The sequence below is a fragment of the Canis lupus genome, chromosome 23 (genome assembly GCF_011100685.1).
Source record: "Canis lupus familiaris isolate Mischka breed German Shepherd chromosome 23, alternate assembly UU_Cfam_GSD_1.0, whole genome shotgun sequence".
Lineage (NCBI taxonomy): Eukaryota > Metazoa > Chordata > Mammalia > Carnivora > Canidae > Canis > Canis lupus.
The window spans coordinates 26638058-26658540 of NC_049244.1; the positions used below are offsets into that span (position 1 = coordinate 26638058).

At 40.1% G+C, this 20483-nt stretch overlaps 1 long non-coding RNA gene across 1 annotated transcript in view; it reads right to left on the bottom strand.

The window, feature by feature from the left end:
• The window catches only part of LOC111091919, an 89875-nt gene that overhangs the window by 20091 nt on the left and 49301 nt on the right, over positions 1-20483 (bottom strand). The window contains exon 2 of the long non-coding RNA XR_005376996.1: positions 7407-7473. This is a non-coding gene — a long non-coding RNA (uncharacterized LOC111091919). The remainder of the gene's footprint in view (positions 1-7406; positions 7474-20483) is intronic.

A 20483-nucleotide genomic window follows, 5' to 3' on the forward strand; every position in this document is an offset into this window, starting at 1 on the left:
ACACAACGGGAGACAATATTGCACCTGCATACAGAATACATAAAGAACTCCTACAATATATAATAAAGAGAAAATAACCCAATTATTAAAATGGGCAAAGGATTTGGATGGATATTTCTCCAGATAAAACATATGAATATCTTCTGTAAAATGTAGATGAAGACATTTTACTAGTATGGATAAAAATAAAAGACAATATAATGTGTTGACAAGGATGTGCAGAAATTGCGACCCTTACACATTGCTGATAGGAATGTAAAGTGGTATAGCTACTGTGGAAGACATTTTGGCAGTTCCTCAAAAAGTTAAACATTGAATTACCATATGATACAGCAATCAGACTCCTAAGTAGATATCCAGGAGAATTAAAAAAAATGTCTACACAAAAACCTATATGTGAAGTTCATAGCAGTGTTATTCATAATAGTCAAAAGTAGAATGAATCCAAATGTCCATCAATTGATGAACAGGTTTTTTTAAAACATGGTATATTCATAAAATTGAATATTCATTAGCAATAAAACAGTGAAGTGCTGATACATGAATGAATATCTATCATGATACATGAAGTGCTATCACATGAATGAATATTGAAAACATTATCTTAAATGAAAGAAGCCAGACACAAGAAACCACGTATTGTAAAGATTCTACTTGTAGGAAATGCCCAGAATAGGCAATATATAGAAACAGAAAATAAATTACTGTTTTCCAGATGATGTGGGGGAAGGAGGACTGGATAGTGATTACTAATGGCTCTGGAATTCCTTTTTGGGGTGATGACTATATGCTGAAATTAGATAGTGGTAATGTTTGCCCAATTCTGATATACAAAAAAATACTGAATTGTATATTTAAAAGGATGCATTTATGATATGTGCTTATATCTCAAAAAAGCTGTCACTTTTTAAACGTCCATACTGATCTTTTCACCTTTTTAAACTATAAAACTAATATATGCTTATGTAAAATATCATACTTTCAATTGTTTATAACACACAAAAAAGAATATAATAGTAAGTTCCCACAAGGAAGCCACAGGTAATTGCTGGGGGGGGGGGGGTGGGCATATGCCAACAGAGTTCTCTAAATATTAAGTTTTTACAAAAATTCTACATTTTACACTGTTACATACTGAAAAACTTACATTTAAATTTTTTTAAAGATTTTATTTATTTATGAGAGACACAGAGAGAGAGGTAGAGGCATAGGCAGAGGGAGAAGCAGGCTCCCTGCAAGGAGCCCAGTGTGGGACTCAATCCTGGACCCTGGGGTCACATCTTGAGCTGAAGGCAGACTCTCAATCGCTGAGCCACCCAGGCGTCCCTAAAATTTACATTTTTAACTTAATTTTTTTCTCTTAGAATATATCAAAATGTCATTCTTAAGTCAGTAAATATAACTCTACTTCCTTTGTAATTGCTTTGTAATATTATGGTGTATGAATATAACAATTTATTTGACCACTTCTATATAGTTGTACATTGGAATTGTTTCAGTTTTCCAATGCTCCAGTGCGTATCCTTCATAAGTAATTTTTATAAAAATTTCCATGTGGCTAAAAGTCACAGCAAACTGTGGATGTCTTTTTAGGTACACAGTAGATAGTGGATATCTACTGTTTCAACTTGCCTATTTCCATTCCCTCATCTTCTTGTAGCAGATCTCCTTTTTCTTTGGGGAACTGCCTCTTCCTATCTCCCTAACCAGATATGGTTCTGGTGGGATGGTAAATCAGAGTACTCTGCTCCTTGGGTCATGGTAACCGGTCCAACAGGACCTATTAACCCAAGCAGAGCTATCAGATTCCTCCCATGGGATTTTATACATAGATGGTGGGAAACAGAGGATCCTCCTTTGCCTAGGAGTAGTTAGTTCCCTGAGAAATAGGAATGTGGAGCTTACTAAAACCAGACTACCTCTTCCCTATTCTCTGCATGTAGCCCATTTAGAGGCAGAAAAATAAGGGAGAATTACACTGCACAGAGAGAAAAAGATTGAGAATGAGCTACTGATTCAGCCGTGCCTGAAGTAATATCCACCCCTGGACTTTCCAGTTATATAATAAATTCTCTATTTTCATGTAATGGAAAGCCTTATTGGCTTAGTACATTATTCAGCATCTTTTTCAGAGCCAGATTTCTGACTGGAGGGCTGGATGCTCCGGTTGTCTAGATGCTAAAAGAGAAATGCCCCTAGTGCTTACGTATATAGAGTCAGCACAATCCACACAGTCCCTAAGTACCTACAACTGTTTGGTTAGATGGGTTCCCTGGTTTCCTAGCAATCAAGTTCCCCTTCCCCTTCCTCAACACAATTACACTTTTGTGAAATCTCCTTTTAAGGCTACTTTTAATGGGTACATTTGGAAGACAGAAAAGAAGGCATGGAAATACACACAATGTAATTTACCCCAGGTCTTGAGACCTGAGACTATGTGAGAGGTGGTCTAACCTATAGATTCAGAACATTCACTGGCAGACTAAAAATAGCAAGAGATTTTACCCTTAAAATTCTGGTTTGCTTATACCTGATTACTTTTGTAAAAAATAATAGTACGTATTATAAACACCTCAGGATGTCAAAACAAAATACCATGGACTGAGTGGCTTAAGCAACAGAAAATTATCTCTCACAGTTCTATAGACTAGAAAACAGATCAGGGAGCCTCCCTGGTCAGGTTCTGGTAAGGACTGTTCCTGGTGTGCAAAAAGCCACTTTCTCATTGTGTCCTCACATGGCCTTTCTTCTGTGCGTGTGTGGAGACAGATGGGGTGGAGAATCTCTTCCTCTTCTTATAAGGCCACCAATTTCATCATGAAGGTTCCATCCTCATGATCTAATTACTTCCCAGAGGCCCCATCTCTAAATATTATCACATTGGAGGTTTGGGCTTCTGCATGTGAATTTGGTGGGGAAGGGACAGAAACATTCTATCCCTAGTGGTATTGGAATATTATTAAAATATTTTTTAAAGACTTTATTTATTTATTTGACAGAGAGTGAGAGAGAAAGCACAAGCAGGGGAGAGGCAAAGGGAGAAGCAGATTCCCTGCTGAGCAAGGAGCCGACATGGGGCTCGATCCCAGGACACAGGGATCATGATCTGAGACAAAGGCAGACACTTAACCAAGCCACCCAGGCATCCCTAAAATATTTTTTTTATTTTTAATTCATGACATTTACAACAGCCGTGTAACAGGGCAGGCTACATTTATATCACATTACTAATTCATGGACACCTTAAGGGACTTGCCCAGAGTCACACATCAGTGTTCCCCTTACTATGGACTAATCTCATTGTCTTCTGGCCTAAGAGGCTTCTGATAATTTTCTCATCTATATGCAATGTCATATTAGGCATGGCAACGCCAGGATTGAATGATGTTTATGCTACTTTTATTTGTAATGTACAAGGCTCTTGCCCTCTGTCTCAGATTCAATATCAGATTATACTGAAGTCAGTTAATAAACAGGTAAGTATTGTAATAAATGTGGCCACATAGGGTAAACAGCAGACTAAAAATGTCAAAACTAATGTTATTCTCATTCTGTGACACTGCCTGTACTGGAATCTCTGTCCATCCAGGGGCTCACCCAGAATCTGTGTTACTCTTGACCCCGGACTCTTGCCCTCATTCACTAAATAAATGCATTTACAAAGGGTCTACTTTCAAAACAGGAGTGGGATCTACCCCATCTCACCATCTCCACCATCACCAAATCTTGCAATAGGATCCAAGCTGGTTTCTCTGCTCCTTCCTCCTTGCTAGGCTTGCCAAAAAACATTGAGCACCCAGTTAAACTTGGGCAACCAATAAACAATGATTTCAGATACACAATGAACACTTTTTAGTATGAGTGCATCCCATACAATATTTGGAACATGCCTATCCGTTGTTAATGTGAATTTCAAATTTAACTAAGTAAATTTAGTTCATCTGAATTTTTATTTGCTGATGCTCTTAAACCTCACCTCTTTTCTGCCTCCAGTTCTCACAGCAGAGTGAGCTTCTGAAAATGCCAAACTGATCATATCACTCCCATGCTTAAATTCAATATTGTGTCATTGCTCTTAGAAAAAAACAAACAAAAACAACCCAATGTCTTGACAATAAGTTCTGCAGTATCTATTCCTGAAGGTAAATAGTTTAGGTCTTGGAACCAAACTGCTTGGTGCTTGCTTTAAACATCTCACTCAAAGGAACCTTCCCAACATCCTGATCCTAACTGAGGAACTCCTATAATTCCTCATTGTGTCCTTTACTAACCTATCACACCTCTGCAGATCACTTACTCCGCACTCTCCCTATCTTCCACATACCTCTGTTTGAGTAACACGCCACACCTCTTGCCCCGCCCCTAGCAGAGGAACAACGACCCCTCTGATTGGTGGGTTTGAGAGAAGGAACGAGGCAAGCGTGGCCTCATCCCGCACACCTGCTCGTCTGGACTCCTCTAGGCTTGCAAGGTAGGCTTGATGGAATAGGCTCAGCCCTGTGGCTTGAGGATTTGAGGGAGAGGGACGATATGTCCAATGCAGGAGGAAACATTAACAAGCCTGGCTTGCCATACCATCGCCGTGTTCTTTTGATCAGCAATGAAGACGATATTTTTATCTTTATCTGCTTTACTTCTGTGCCTCTTAGTTTCTAAACCAAGTTGGGGGGAAAGGGGGATGTGAGGGTGGGGTGGGCGGGGGTGAAGAATCTGGGTCTTAATTACAAGCCTCCTAAACCTTCAGGAGCATTCACTACAAGTTCTATTTACATGTCTATTTATGTTTGTTTAGTTGTTTTTTTCTAATGTGCAGAGATCATGTCAGGTTTTTTTGTTAACTGTTGTTTCTCCAGTGCCTACTATAATGCTAGGTACAGATTTCTACTTTCTCAATATCAGGATGCTTGAATAAATAAATGAGACTTGTTGCCTCCCATAGCGCTGCCGTGCTGCCACTCCATCACACTGAGCATAGTTAAGCCCAGTCTTGGGATGGTGCTGACAGGTGTTTGGAGCTCTGTGGTCATGGCTAAGAGTATCATGAAATTGCACACATGTCAGTGTGGGTAACGAAGGACAGCTTGCACAGATTTGCCCACCTGGGCTTCAGAACATCTAGGACTATGTTGTCCCCACCAGGTATACTTGCTTAGCGCGGTATCAGTCTGAGTGGGATTTGAGCTGCTCTTCTCTTATGGACTCAGATTTGGGTATTTGGTCACCTCCTGCTGGTCTCATCTTACAACTGAGTGAATCCTGCAGGGAAACCCCTAGTCCAGTTCCTGGCTTTCTCCACTTTCCCACTGGGTCCAGTGGAGGCCCAATAGACTGTGCCTGCATGAATTATGAGAGATAGTTTCACAGCCTATAAACCTCACTACAATGGGAGGAAACAATGCACACTGGCTTTAGTTGAGGCAAATTGCAAGCAATTACCTTTCATGAGACAGCCAATTTAGCTGTAATTCAAAGACTTTTTTCTAACACTTGGGGTTCTGCATAAGGGAAGTCTCCTTGGTATGACCATGACCCTGAAATTGATGATTTTCTGACTAATAAATATTTATTGAGTGCCTTCTACTTGGGAGGATCATCGTGTGCACATTTAACAGAAGTTAACACAACTATGCAATAACAACAGTAATATTGGCTAAACCTTCTGTACCACTTAGAATGGGCCAGACACACAGTTTTTACCTGTATTAATTAACTCATTTCATTCTCACAACAACCTCCCCAAGGTTGGTGCCATCATTATTGCCATTTCACGGATAGGAAACTGAGCCACACAGAGGTTAAATAATTTGCCCAAGGTCAAGACACTAACTAATCAGTGATGGAACAGGCCTTCAAATCCAGATAGTCTGTCTACACTGGACAGACTCTTAACCACAACCTCTACACCATATGCTTCCTAGCATGTGGATGACTATTTAAATAATGAGTGCATTTCTACCTACCAGTTTATTTAATGAGTTTGGGGTGAGGGGTCCCCTGTGCCTCTCCAAATAAAAGTATCTTGCTGCATTGAGGGTGCTACTGTTATTTAGAAGTGCAGAAATAGTGATCCGTTCCAATGTTAGGGTAAAAATGACAGTGTTGGCTTTTCAAGAGATGGCATGTTGGCCTCCAACACAGCCAAATCCTAAGGAAATGTTTAAGGGCAATTTTAAGTATATGCAATTTGCACCTTGAATCTTGGCTTTAGAACTGAATTTCCACTTAAGATGTGCATGTGCTGAATACTGGACACATAAACCCAGTCATTATCCTTGCTTTCACTTATACTCTTAGTGAGCCCCTTTATCTTTGCTGACAGAACCCGTTTTGGTTCAGGCCAGCAATGTATCCAGCCACTGCTGATGAATCATTATTGGTCTCTGATAATCACGGCAGTTCTTCCCTAAAAATTCCCAGCCTTCTCTTGTAGTACAGGCCCATGACTTCATTCTGGCCAATGAGATATAAAACTATAAAGCTAAATATGCTGGAGGACTTTTGGAAAAAGGATGACTTTCCTAATAAAGGGAGACAGACATAGCTTGAGCCATACCTTCCCTTTCTTTCCATATTCAGTGCAGATATATGGCTAGAGTAATGGCAACCATGAGGGAAAATCACAGAGACAAAAAGAAAATAATAGAGACACCATTCCTGATATCACTGAGTAGTGAATCAATATCAGCAACTGTCCAGCACCAAACTTCTTTATGTGAAAAATACAAACATCAAATTCTTTACATTCCTTTAACTTGTAACCAGAAGCATCCCTTTACTGATACACCTGCTCTGATGGAGTTCACCATTCAGTTGGGTACACAGACATTAATTAAATGTAGCATATGGATATGTAAACAGATAGATATATCTGTATGTCTGCTCTCTCCTTTCCTCCAAGCCTTGGCTTAGGAGAAATAGGGCACAGTCTCAGGGACCCATTGGAATCACCTTTTCTCCTGCCTTCTCATTCTCTCCTCACCTACCAGCTGATAACCTGGGCAATCCTTAGCTCATTCTGAAGGTAGGAGGCCTTGCTGATCCTCATTCTGTATTCTTCCATTCCTATTGTCTTTGCCAGGCCTTTCTAAGCAGGGCCCAAAGTTTTAAATCTCAAAATCCAAGAGAAGATTCCTTTTTCTGAAAGGTCTACTCTCTCTCTGAGATAGGAAGTATCCATTAATGGTTCCAAATATTATCCCACCACCTAATTACACAAAGAACATATAATTACCAACTGAATGGGTGCCAAGTCAATGATTCAGTGAGAGAATTTAACAAGGAGATCTGATCTGGTTCTGATGAGGAGCTCCAAGAAGGCTGTTCACGCTACCTTTGAAATATATCTAGAGTCTGATCACTTTTCCTCACCCTCCACCACTTCAGTCCCACCTAGCACCATCTCTCACCTGTATGTATCCTGCAGGCTCCCAGCTCCTCCTCTTGTCTCTTTACTTCACAGGAGCCAGAGGGAGTCTTCAAAGAAAAGAGTAAAATCATGTTACTTGTCTGCAGTATTTCCTCTTAGCACTTATGGGAGATGGGGTGAGGGATCCAGAGTCCTTACCATGGCCTACAAGGCCCTCCATGGTCTGCGGCCCCTTCCTTACTCTCTTGAACACTTCATCTCCCTCACTCTCTCTTCGCTGCTCACCTGCTGCAGCCACACTGGCCTCCTTGATGTTTATTGAACAATCCAAAAGCACTCCCACTTGCAGGGCCTCTGTACCTGCTGGACAGTCCCTCAATCCTTCCAGTCTGTGCTCAAATATTCCTTTAGTAGAGAAACCTTCCATATCCACCTGTCTAAAGTAACAATCCCATCCCCACCTTGGCTTCTTCCTTCTTACTGTGCTTTTATTTTTCTTCTTAGCACATCTAGCTTCCTGACAGATTGCATATGTTCATATTTATTTTATGCCTCCCTGCCTGGAATATCCACTTATGAGAGAAGGGACTTTTTCTCTTTACCCAAAAGATTGTGGGGCACTTAGGCGGTGACATATATATGAAGTGACCTTTGAGCTGAGAACAAAAGGGTGAGCGGGGGATCCCTGGGTGGCGCAGCGGTTTAGCGCCTGCCTTTGGCCCAGGGCGCGATCCTGGAGACCCGGGATCGAATCCCACGTCGGGCTCCCGGTGCATGGAGCCTGCTTCTCCCTCTGCCTGTGTCTCTGGCTCTCTCTCTCTCTCTGTGACTATCATAAATAAATAAAAATTTAAAAAAATTAAAAAAAAAAAAAGGTGAGCGGGAGGATGAGAGAGGTGGGGGGACTGTTTCAGGAAGAAGGCAACACTGTACAAAGACCCTGAGGTGAAGACAGCATGGATGAATTAAGAGGTCATGTGGCTGGAGTACAGAGTGAGAAAGGAAATAGTATGCAGCAAAGGGGTAGTAGGAGGCAGCAACTAGATTACAAGGGCATTCCAGGTAATTACCAGGAGCAATGAGAGGCCAGTAAAAGATAATAAGCTGAATGGGTAGGTGATATAATCAGATCTACTTTTTGAAAGCTCATTCTGGATATGCTGGGGAGGGGATAGGGAAGGGACTAGAAGAACCAGGAAGAGATTCTGTACAGTACCCCAGAGAGAAAAGATGGTAGTTGAGAACCTTTGATTCTCACTACTAGAGCTGTTTAAGCACAGCTCTCCAGGAAGACATCTACTATTACACAAGCATCCTTGCATTAAAAAAATGGAAGATAACTGTCTGCAGAAGTACCAGATATTATAGTCATTTTGATAGCAGTGAAATGACATTTTATGAGTGAAAAGATGTCTAAGGGATTCAAATAATCTACTAAGTACTGCAAATAAAGTATGTTTCATGTGAATATATGAATATTCATAAAAATTGCTATATGTTGGATGACCTTTGCCTGGGGATGAATTTTCTTGATTTGCACCTTTGATCTTCTTCTTAAAATGTCTATTCATTTTCTGACTTCTTTTTTTTAAGGTTTTATTTATTCATGAGAGACAAAGAGAGAGGCAGAGACATAGGCAGAGGGAAAAGTAGGCTCCAGCAGGGAGCCTGATATGGGACTCGATCCCAGGACCCTGGGATCATGCCCTGAGCTGAATGCAGATGCTCAACCACTTGGCCGGCCACCCAGGCATCCCTCATTCTGACTTCTAAAACCTACTTGAAGGTAATACATTCATTTTCCACAAACACAGACCTTATATAATTCTATTTCTATATAATTGGGTATCATAGGACTTCATGATCTCTGATACTTTTGGTTACCTCTGTGAATTAGATGACCACTAAACCACCTCCTTTGCTTTTTTAGATATATGATGATTAACTTGAAAAGGGCTTCTGTTTTTCAAGGGTTAAAGAGAGAAATTCTAAAAGTGATTTTTTTTTCCAAATTATTTCTCAGGGTTATGGTATATTGCTACTTTATGCATAACATGTTTTAATTTAGTAAGTAGAGCAGTAATTACATATAAAGAACACTCATCCCTCCTCCTGTTTTAGGTTGTGCCCCTGTATCCCTTTTACCTGGCAGTAGTTTGCACACTTACTTTTAGTTAATTACCTCTGTCTATCTCTTCCACCACATTGCCCCAGAGCTTAGCCCAATGCCTAACACAGTAGGGCTATGATGCAGATTCACAGCCTGCCCCACTGGCTACCTCACTGGTCCCTCCCTGTGCCTTCTTACTGGCAGCATGGTGGTCAGTTCTGTCAGCTCACACTGACATTATTACACACCTTCAAAGACTGCCTACTTCCTCTCTGTACCTGCAAGCCATTCTGCAAACTTCTGGTACATTATAAAAATTTCCATGTGGAAATTGCTAAATCCATGCTAAAATCCTATTACATTGTGATTCTCTGATCAGAAATCTTTAATAGATCTTATGGCTCACTGAAGGAAATTTAATGCAGTGGTTAAAATGGGAGTTCTGAAATAACTCTGCTTGAAGTCATATTCTGGTTTCCACATTAGTAGTTGTGTGACATTGGACAAGTTACTTGACCTTCCTTGATCATATTTCTCTCATTGGTAGAATAAGGGTAAGTGTTATAACCTATGGGTCAGAGTTGCTGTGAGAATTAAATAAAATAAAACATATAAAATACTTATAAGCAAGTTTTTGTATTTGTTTTAAAGTCTACTTTGTCTAAGAATTACTACCCTGGTCGGTCTCTTTCTTTCTTTCTTTTTTCTTTTCTTTAAAGATTTTATTTATTCATAGAGACACAGAGAGAGAGAGAGGCAGAAACACAGGCAGAGAGAGAAGCAGGTTCCATGTAGGGAGCCTGATGTGGGACTCGATTCCGGGTCTCCAAGATCACGCCCTGGGCTGAAGGTGGCGCTAAACTGCTGAGCCGCCCGGGCTGCCCTCTGCCTTTTCTTTCTTTCTGCCTTTCTTTCTTTTCTTTTCTCTTCTTTTTCTTTCTTTTTTTTCTTTTCTCTTCTCCTTTCTTTCTTTCTTTCTTTCTTTCTTTCTTTCTTTCTTTCTTTCTTTCTTTTTCTTCTTCCTTCTTTCTTTCTTTTTTTCTTTTCTTTCTTCTTTCTTTTCTTTCTTTCTTTCTTTCTTTCTCTCACTTCCATTTGCATGGAACATCTTTTCTTTCTTTTCACGTCCAGACTGTAAGTCTCTTTAGGTCTGAAGTGAGCCTCTATAGACAGCATATAGATGGCTCTTGTGTATTTTTTAATAGTAAGTACTCAATAAATGTCAGAATTATTGATATTATTAGGATTTAAATTAAGTCCAAATTCCTTAGCAGTATCCAAGGCATTCTACCATCTGACCTTAGGGAGTGTTTTTAATTTTATCTTTTTCTATTCTACCATATTCCCTACCCCATGAGCCATCTTCTGATTTTGCTCATGTCTTTGATACTACTGAGTGTCCTCCTATTGCTCTCTATTTGTATCATGTCCATCCTTCAGGGTATACAGGAGTCCCACTGCTTCCACAAAGCCTTCCCAGACCTAGTCAGGCCCCACTGGTCTCCCCTACACCTCTGAGAAATCCTGTCCCATATTCTCCAGTTAAACAAACACTTCCCCAGGACAACTCATTTTTTTCACATACAATTGAACAAAATCCTTAGTTCATAACATACTATCATCATTGCTCTATGGAATAGCCCTTATTTTATACTGTATTTTATTATTTGTTTTATTAAAAACATTTTCTCCTTTATCTTCCATTCCCAGTCCCAGTATTCACCCAGTATTATACTGTGTCTCACCACCTTTCCTGCCTCAACTTTTTGTTTATAAGATTTCTCCATGTCGATATATGGATATATGAATCTTGTTTATTTCTTATAACAGCTGAATACTGTTTTGTTTTGTTATGCTTAGACTGCATTTTATTTCTCTTCTTTCACTAAAAGGCACTGAGGCTGCTTAAGGTTTTTGTTATGAAAAATTCTGGGATGAAAATTTTTGTTTAGTTCTCAGTTGTATGCCTATCTATTCCTTTATTCAACAAGTATTTACAGATGCCTACTGTATGCGACATACAGCTAGGTGCTAGGCATACCATAAGGACAAAAATAGATAAAGTCCCTTCCTTTATTTTAGTAGGAGAAATTATAAATAAACAAATGTATAATGCTAGATTATGGTAAGTGCAAAAAAGAAAATAAATCAGGATAAGAGGACAGAGAGCAATGAAGGATGCTCTTGAGTGGTCAGGAAAGGGCTCTCTGGGAATGTAGTGACCTTTGATAGAGACTTGAATAAAATGAGAGTAGGCCGTGCTGATATCTGGAAAAAGAGCATTCCAGGCAGAGGGACCAGGGAGTACACAGGCCTTGAAGTGAGACTATGCAATACATATTCCAGGAACAGCAGTGGGTAGGGCTAATACAGAGGGAGTGAGGGGAGATTACAGGGCTAGACCAAGTCAAATCTGATGGAATCCTGTAGGCCATGGTAAAGACTTTAGCTTCCATTTGGGTGAAATGGGAAGGATTTTGAGGGAAAGAATGACAAGATCCAACTTACTTTTTAAAAAGATACTGCTGGTATCTGAGTGGAGAGCACATTATAGCAGAGTAAGGGTGAGAGGGAAGTCCAGTTAGGAGGCTGGTGCCATGTGCTAGGCAAAGATGACGTTAGTTGGACCAGGCAATAGTTGCTTGAAAAATTACAGTTACACAGTGGTAGGGAGAGGGGGTAGGAATACCAAAGCATATTCTGAAGTTAAAGCCAGTAATATCTGCAAGTCGATTGGATGTGGGCTGTGAGAGGAAGAGAAGAATTAAGAGTGCCTCCAAGAGTTGTGACCTGAGGAGGTGGAAGGATCAAGTGGCCATTTCCTGAAACAAAGAGGATCGGGGGTGGTGGGGGGGGTGGGGGGGGGTGGGGGGTGGGGGGGTGGGGGGGGGGTGGAGGGAAACCACAGGTTTCAGGGGCAAATCGATAGTTTTATTTTAATCTTTTAAGTCTGAAATGCTTATTTGGATATCCAAGTGGTAACTGTCAAGTAGGTGACTTTGGGGTTTGGGATCAAGGTCTGTGCTGGAGATAAACTTGGGAAGTAATCCTGGTATATGTGATCTTTAAAGCAGAGATTACTTAGGGGTGAGTGCAGATCATGAAGAGAACAGGTCAAGGGACAGGGCAACATGGAGTCTGTAAAGGCTGTGGGAGCCAACAAGGAAAGTGAGAAGTAGAGGCGATGTGACAGAAAAATCAAGTTAGAGAGAAATATCCCTAAACCATTGAAGAAAAGGTTTTAAGAAGGAGGAAACCAACAATTGCCTCAAATAATGTTGACTGATTAGCCCAGCCAGGGGAGGACTGAGAATTATAGACAATTCTTTGGAAATATCTTGCTGTGGAGAGGAGCATAAAAATGGAACAAAGTATGGAGGCAAATGTGTAAAAGAGGGAAGTTTTCATTTTTCCTCCTTTCTCTTCTTGCCCCTTCTCCTTCACCTCCTTCTTCTCTTCCATGTCCTTCTTCTATGTGAGGACTACAATTACCTGCTAATGTGATAGGGAGAGAAAACTGGCGGTGCAGGACAAAGAGAGGACAATCCAGGAGCAAATGTCCTGAGGAGGCGAGAGACATGGGAACACTTAGTGCTAGGAAGGGAGGCAGGCAGAAGACACAGGCACACTTATGAGCAGGTTGCTAGATCTGGTGAGGGGAGCATGTGGACATTGTTTGCTTCCACTCTCTCATTTCAGTAAGAAGTGAGGTCACCAGCTGAATGTGGGGAAGGAAAAGGTTTTAGAGAAGTTGAGCAAGAGAGAGATGGACTTGGGAAATGTGGTAGGATTACCAGGAGCATTGGAGACTGGCCTGATTCGTAGACCAGATAGGATGAGTGTCTGAGAGTTTGTGTGCGGCATTTCCATAGGAGGGGATTTGTGAGACTGTATCATGTACACACATGCAAATCCACCAAACACCAACTGCTCTCCAGAATGGCTGGACTAATAGTGCATACGGTTTTTGTTTCTCTATGTTCACACAAGCACTTTATAAAATCCAGATTTTTAATTGTTGCAAACATTTGGAAGAAAAGTGGTAGTTCTCTGAATAGTTTTCATTTCTCTGGTTACTGAAGTTGAGCATCTCTTCCCACACTTCTTGGCCTTTGCTATTTCCCCTTCTGTGAAATGCCTATTTATATCTGTCCTAATCTGGGTTCCCCTGAAAGTAGACTCTCAGACAAGGACTTGAGTGCAGGTCATTTATTCAGAAGCACAAATGAAGGAGTAAGAACAATGAGACAAAGGAGAAGAACAAAGCAAAAGTAGGTTATGAGTAAGTAACTACTGTGGGCAACCAGATTCAGTCTTGATAGCAACTGTCTGAGGAATGGTACTGAACATTCCTCAGAATTCTCCCACCAAGAAATAGGGAAGCTAAGCTATTTATACACCACTCCCTGGTCCTTACTGGTTGGGGCTGTTTCTGGGAGGATTCAACCACTGGCACTTCCAGTTTGTACTGCATCTAAATGAAGGGTGTCCCACAGTACCTCAGAGAACCTTCAGGCCAAGAAAGAGGTTCCACACTGAGGTGGGAGGCTGTGTGATGCAGGGAAACATCTGCCATCACAGCTGGCAGGTGAACTCAGAGGTAGGCTAAGCAATGTGGGCAGGACATCAGCAGGGTCTACTACAATATCCCTTATCCTTTTCCTTACTTTTATTTATCTGATTTGCAGGAGTTCTCTGGGTATTTGGTATACCACATCTACTTTGCCACTTCCAGTCTACCACCTGTCTGTTAACTTGGTTAATGGTATCAAAAATCTTTTAATTTTTTTAAAAAGATTATATTTATTTATTCATAGAGACACACACACAGAGAAAGAGAGAGAGGCAGAGACACAGGCAGAGGGAGAAGCGGGCTCCATGCAGGGAGCCCGACGTGGAACTCGATCCTGGGTCTCTAGGATCATGCCCCAGGCTTCAGGTGGCGCTAAACCGCTGCACCACTGGGGCTGCCCAAAAATCTTTAATTTTGGTGTCATTAACTTCACTAGTTATCTCCTTTATGGTTTTCACATTTTGACATCTTAAGAAATCCTTTTCCATTCCAATGTCACAAAATATATTCTACATTTTCTCTAATAGGTGTGTAGCTTTGTCTTTCATATTTGGCTTTTAACCTACCTAAAATTCATTTTTGTATATAGAACAAGGCAGAGACCTAATCCTACTTTTCCCCAAATGGTGGGCCAGTTTTCTAGAGACTATTAAATAATCCATCCTCCCCCTACCAGGTTATGATGGTGCTACATACACCAAGCTCCCATATACACATGGGTTGGTTTCTAGATTCTATCCATTTGCCATCCATTCAGCTCTTAAACCAATTCTTTATTTTGGCAATTGCATTTTTTTTAAAGCCAATATCCTCAGTGGACTCTCCTTAAAAACTACCAATTCTTATTTCATATTTTCAACATCTTACTTAGTTAGGATTAAGATTCATGTTCATATCCCATTAATAGGTCTCCTTCTGCTGTAGGTTGTTCTGTTTGTAGTTATTCTCTCACAGTACTTATTTTTCTTAAATTGTTCCATGATTTTTGGCTGTGGGCTTATCTTCAGTCCTTTGAGATCATGAACCACCTCTGCTTCTGAGGTCTAACTAGAAGATGTAGGAAAAGCCATGACCAGATAGGTGTAGGGAATGGGTGTGAGAGGTGTAGGGAATGGGTGAGATACAACTGACAGGTGAGTGATCTTTCTACTGATGGCCAAGCTTAAAAACACCCAATTTTCCACTGGTTGCCTCTCAGAATACTACCCTTTCCCATCATCCCAAGTACTAATATCCTTGTGGGACAGTCAGCCAATTTGGCCCATAGTGGCAGTCACTATCCCAATCCGACTTTTTCTTAATCTGTCATCTCTGACTTCCTCATGCCTCACTCCCACCCAATACTTCTTTTTTTCCAAACAAAACATTCCCAAATCCTTCAATCATATCATTTCTTACATCATGGCTTTCAAATTCCTGATCACTTGCCAATGGGCATATTTTAATTGTCACTATCCATCCTAAGATGTGATGTCCAGATCAGAATATAATGCTCTGGGTGTTCATATAACATTTGGGTAGGTAAACATCAAGGTTGTAAAAATTCTTTGTTTCCTTTATTTAAATCCAGAAGTTTTCAGTGAAATAGTTTAATTGTTAAGCTTTTTAAAAAAATATTTATTTATTTATTTATTTATTTATTTATTTATTTATTTATTTATTTATTTATTTATTTTAGTCACAGGCAGAGAGAGAAGCAGGCTCCATGCACCGGGAGCCCGATGTGGGATTCAATCCCAGGTCTCCAGGATTGCACCCTGGGCCAAAGGCAGGCGCCAAACCGCTGCGCCACCCAGGGATCCCAATTGTTAAGCTTTTGAGAGGAAATCATAAGATGTGAGAAAATCATCCTAGCAATTGTTTTAATTGTTCTAATGAGAATGAAATTGTTCTCATCACAGAATGGACAGCAAGGAAAACAATGACAGAAACAGGATGATTAAAAGAACAATATTAAGCAGTCTTTTTAGGCAAGTATATCACTATCAGCCATACCTGGGACAGAGAAATCACAAGGAGACTGAGGAGAAGATATAATGAGATTTTTTAAAAAAAGAAAGAAAAGAACAAAGGGTGTGGGAATAATGGGGAAAAGGAAGATTCTGGAGTTTGGAAAATTTAAGGAAGAATTAGCTTGAGAAATATGAAGCCATGAAAAGGAAAAATTCATGAAATTTCCCCATTCATTTCTGAGGGCAGTTTTAAAAATGAAAAAAAGAATGTATTATCTTTTTAAGTGAATGAGATTCATAATATAAATTATTTGCATATTCCTGCCCAGACTTTGCTCTCCAAAAATTACTTCTAAAAACTATATGATAGGGACATTTGCATGAGAAAATATTTAGAGGAATGTCTGCAACTAAATCAGGGAGTGTGTTTTTGGCAGATAAAACCAACTGGTTTTGAAATTTAAGAATATTTTCATTCTCAAGGATCAGAGAAGATAAAATGAAAAATTTCAGTAAGAAATGGAAAGAATTTTACTGTTAGCTAATTCATACTAATCCCTATGTATTTGTGGAATGAATAAAGGAAAGAATGAATAAATAAGTGAAAAATATGATGAAAGAAGGGGAAGAGGAAAGAAGGAAAGAGTGTTGATAATACTGTAAGAGTTCAGGGCATCAATGTCATGTGAATTCCTTCAGGAGTTTCCTTGCTAAATTGGGATGGTAGAGATGACTTACAAATGAAACACTTGAAGATTCTTATTTTATCCTTCTTCTAGTCACTTCTTTCTGGAGCTCATGAAAGAAGTTGGTCAGTATTTGCAAATATATCAAATTGATATTGATGATGACATCAGATACCACCTCTTCCTCTGCTCCTCTTTTTACCAGAATTTCCTGAAAAAGCTATTTGATGTGTTCTTCTCTCCTCCATTCATAACTCTACCCTCTCCAGTTCCTCTCCTCCTCTTCTCTCATGAAGTCACTCCAGCCAAGCACTTCCCTGACCACCTCACCAGAGCAGAGCACCCAGTGGCCAACTTTCAACCCTCATTTCTTTGATCTGTCAGCAGCAGTGACATGCAATTAAGCATCCCCTTCTAGAAATACTCTCTACTTCTGACTCCCAGAAGTCTGCACTTACTGGGGTTCTTCCTCACCTAGCTGCTCCTCCTGGGACATCTTTGCTGGTTTCTCCTTATCTCCCTCATCTCCATAGTGCCCCAGGGCTCAGTCCTTAGACTTGTTTTTGTATCATTATTTGTTTCTATCCTTATGTTGTCTCCCTATTTTTTATCTGACTGTCCTAAGAGAGTATTAAAATTGAAAAAGTTGTGCATGCTGTGGTAGATAGGATAATGTCTCCCACCCCCAAAAAGATGCCATGTCCTAATCCTCAGAACCTATAAACTATATCCCCCACAAAAATCATAAGTTGAAGCCCTAATTGTCAATATGGCTGTATTTGGATAGGCCTAAAATAATGTAATTAAGGTTAATAAAGTCACGATGGGGAGCCCTGATCTGATAAGATTAGATACTAACATTTGTAAAATGAGACACCAGATAGTTTGCTCTCTCAGCCATGTGAGGACATAATGAGAAGACAGCTGTCTACAAGACAGGAAGAAAACTCTTACTAGGAACCAAATCAATAGCCCCTTACTTTTGGACTTCCTAACCTCTAGAACTTTCTAAAAATAAATTTCTATTGTTAAAGCCATCCAGTCCCTGGTGTTTTGTTCTAGCAGCCCAAGAAGACTAATACAATTACTTTACATGACAAAAGGGACTTGACAGATATAATTAAGAATCTTGAGATGTGTAGATTGTTTAGATTGTCCTAGATTATACAAATGGGTGCAATGTAATAACAAAGGATCTTCTATGGGGGAAACAAGAGTGTCAGAGAAGATGTGATAGTAGAAGCGGAGATCAGAGAGAGATTTGAAGATGCTACAGTGCTAGCTTTCAAGGTGGAGGAAGAGGCCATGAGCCAAGGAATGCAGGTGGCTTCTTGAAACTGTGAAAGACAAGGGAATGGACTCTTTCCTAAAGCATCCAGAAGTAATACAGCTCTGCCAACACCTTGAAGTTAGCCAATGGAAGACCCATTTCAAACTTCCTAATCTCCAGAATTGTAAGATAATAAATTTGTAGGTTTTTTAAGCCATTGAATTTATGGCAATTTGTTACAGCACCAATAGGAAAAACTAATAATATGCCAGAATGTTTTGAAGTGAAGTATACTGATTCCTGAAACTTACTTTGATATGCATCAGGATATAAGACAGGTTTACTGGACAGAGGGGATAGGTAAGTGCTTAGGTGTGTGATGAAGCACACACAACAACATGTTAATGGTAGAATCTAGATGGTGAGTACATGGGTGCTAACTTAAATTCTTTCAACTCTTCTGTATATCTGAAATTTTAAAAATAAAATATGTTGGGGAAAAGCAAAAAATTAGATAAATATTATAATTTTCCCAAAATTTGTTATTTGGCTTCCAGGAAAAAAAATACATGTCTTCTCCTTGCCTCTTCCCTCACAAAGACCTTGAATTTCTCAGAAAGGTTTGTTTTTACCTGTCACATTGCTTGGTCCCCTGATGACTAAGTGCATATATTTTAGAAAGCGCTGGAACACAGCAAAGGTAATTAGACCCTGTGGAGACTAAAGACATAACCTTGACATCAATAGCAACAGGCTATAATCAATGGCATTAACTAGCCTAAAGGGGAAAAAAAGCATATAACCCCAGGGGGTGCTAATACATGGGCTTGCAACTGAAATGGCTCAGTAACTTCTCTCTCTCTTTTTTTTTTTTTTTAAAGATTTTATTTATTTATGAGAGAGAGAGAGAGAGAGAGGCAAAGACACAGGCAGAGAGAGAACCAGGCTCCATGCAGGGAGCCTGTGGTGGGACTCGATCCGGGACTCCAAGATCAGGCCCTGGGCTGAAGGCGGCGCTAAACTGCTGAGCCACCCAGGCTGCCCAGTAACTTCTCAAACCTGAACTACTATGACGTACTCTGAAAATTGCTAACTATCCTTACTGCAATGGGAAAGAACTAGGAAAAAAACTGATGTAACTTTCAACAAATGTGTGCCACTCCCATCTTTATGAGAGAATTGTTATTTTCATAGTATATACTATTGGGCAGTGAAAACAGCAGGCTATATCCATAGGTCTTTCCATCCATTAAAGAGTGAGATTGAGAGAAAATCTTCAGATGTGACTACTTGGGTTGGAAGTTTGACATTTCAGAAGCCATAGCATGGAGGATATGGGAAGAATTGGCTTCTTTGGAATGTTTTCTGATAGATATGTCAGGGGGAGGGGCATTATTTTAATGTACTAGATGCTGTTTTCTATACCCTGTAGTGACTTTCTTCTTACCCCATACCTTCCCCCATCATCACTGCATGGTGAGGGTGGGCTGAACCCTGTGGGTTTCTTCCTGGGAAAGCGACTACAAAGAATTTGGAGTCTGATTCTGGGCCTCTTGAGTTTCTAAGCAAGCCTTTGAAATTCATAACACAGAAACAAGGGTTTTCATTTACAAAAGCTGTGCTTTTTGAGAGAGAATAGTATTGAGTTACAAAATCTTGGTTAGAGGATCAAAAATAAAGCTCTGAAGCAATGAGGCACAGAATGTACACCATCTTGCCAGGAGTTGAGACAAAGGCCAGACCTCTCTTTGTGTAAGATTAATTATTCACTACACACTTAACCTTTCTGTACCTCAGTTTTCTCATTATGAAATGGAATTCAAAATATTGACCTTGCTGCCTTGTTAGGGTTAAGGGAGATAACATAGGTGAAGTTCCTAGCACAGTGCCTGGCATATACTGGCACTCCCATTCTTTTCCTTCTATTCTCCTGCCTGATCAAGTCATTTCTGAGAGAAAGAAAAGCAGAGTCTATCTTGGGCATGTTGACTTTAAAAATAAAAACTGTCAGTCATGGGACGTCTGGATAGCTCAGTGGTTGAGCACTTGCCTTTGGCACAGGGTGTGATCCCAGAGTCCCAGATCGAGTCCTGCATTGGGCGTCCAGCATGGAGCCTGCTTCTCCCACTGCCTGTGTCTCTGCCTCTCTCTCTTGTGTCTCTCAAGAATGAATAAAAAATAAAATTTTAATAAATAAATAAATTAATTAATTAATTTTAAAAACCTGTCAGTCATTTTACCAGAAAAAAAAAATGAATTTGGGAATAGCAGAGAATTGTAATTTGGGATAAACAAGCTTCAGCAAAACCATTGGCAATTCTGGAAAACAAAGGAAAGAAGCCCTGCCTGATTGAGGAAAGAAGGGAGCTGGGAAGAGCTGTTATAAACAAAAGGTCCATTGGAGTAAACTGGGAGTTGCAAGTATAGTAGCTTTTCATTAGCTGGTTGTGACAATTTCCTCATTGGCTGGACTGTTGCTGGGCAAGGAGGAAATCTTTCTTTCTCTGCCTGGCTAGTAAAGTAGTT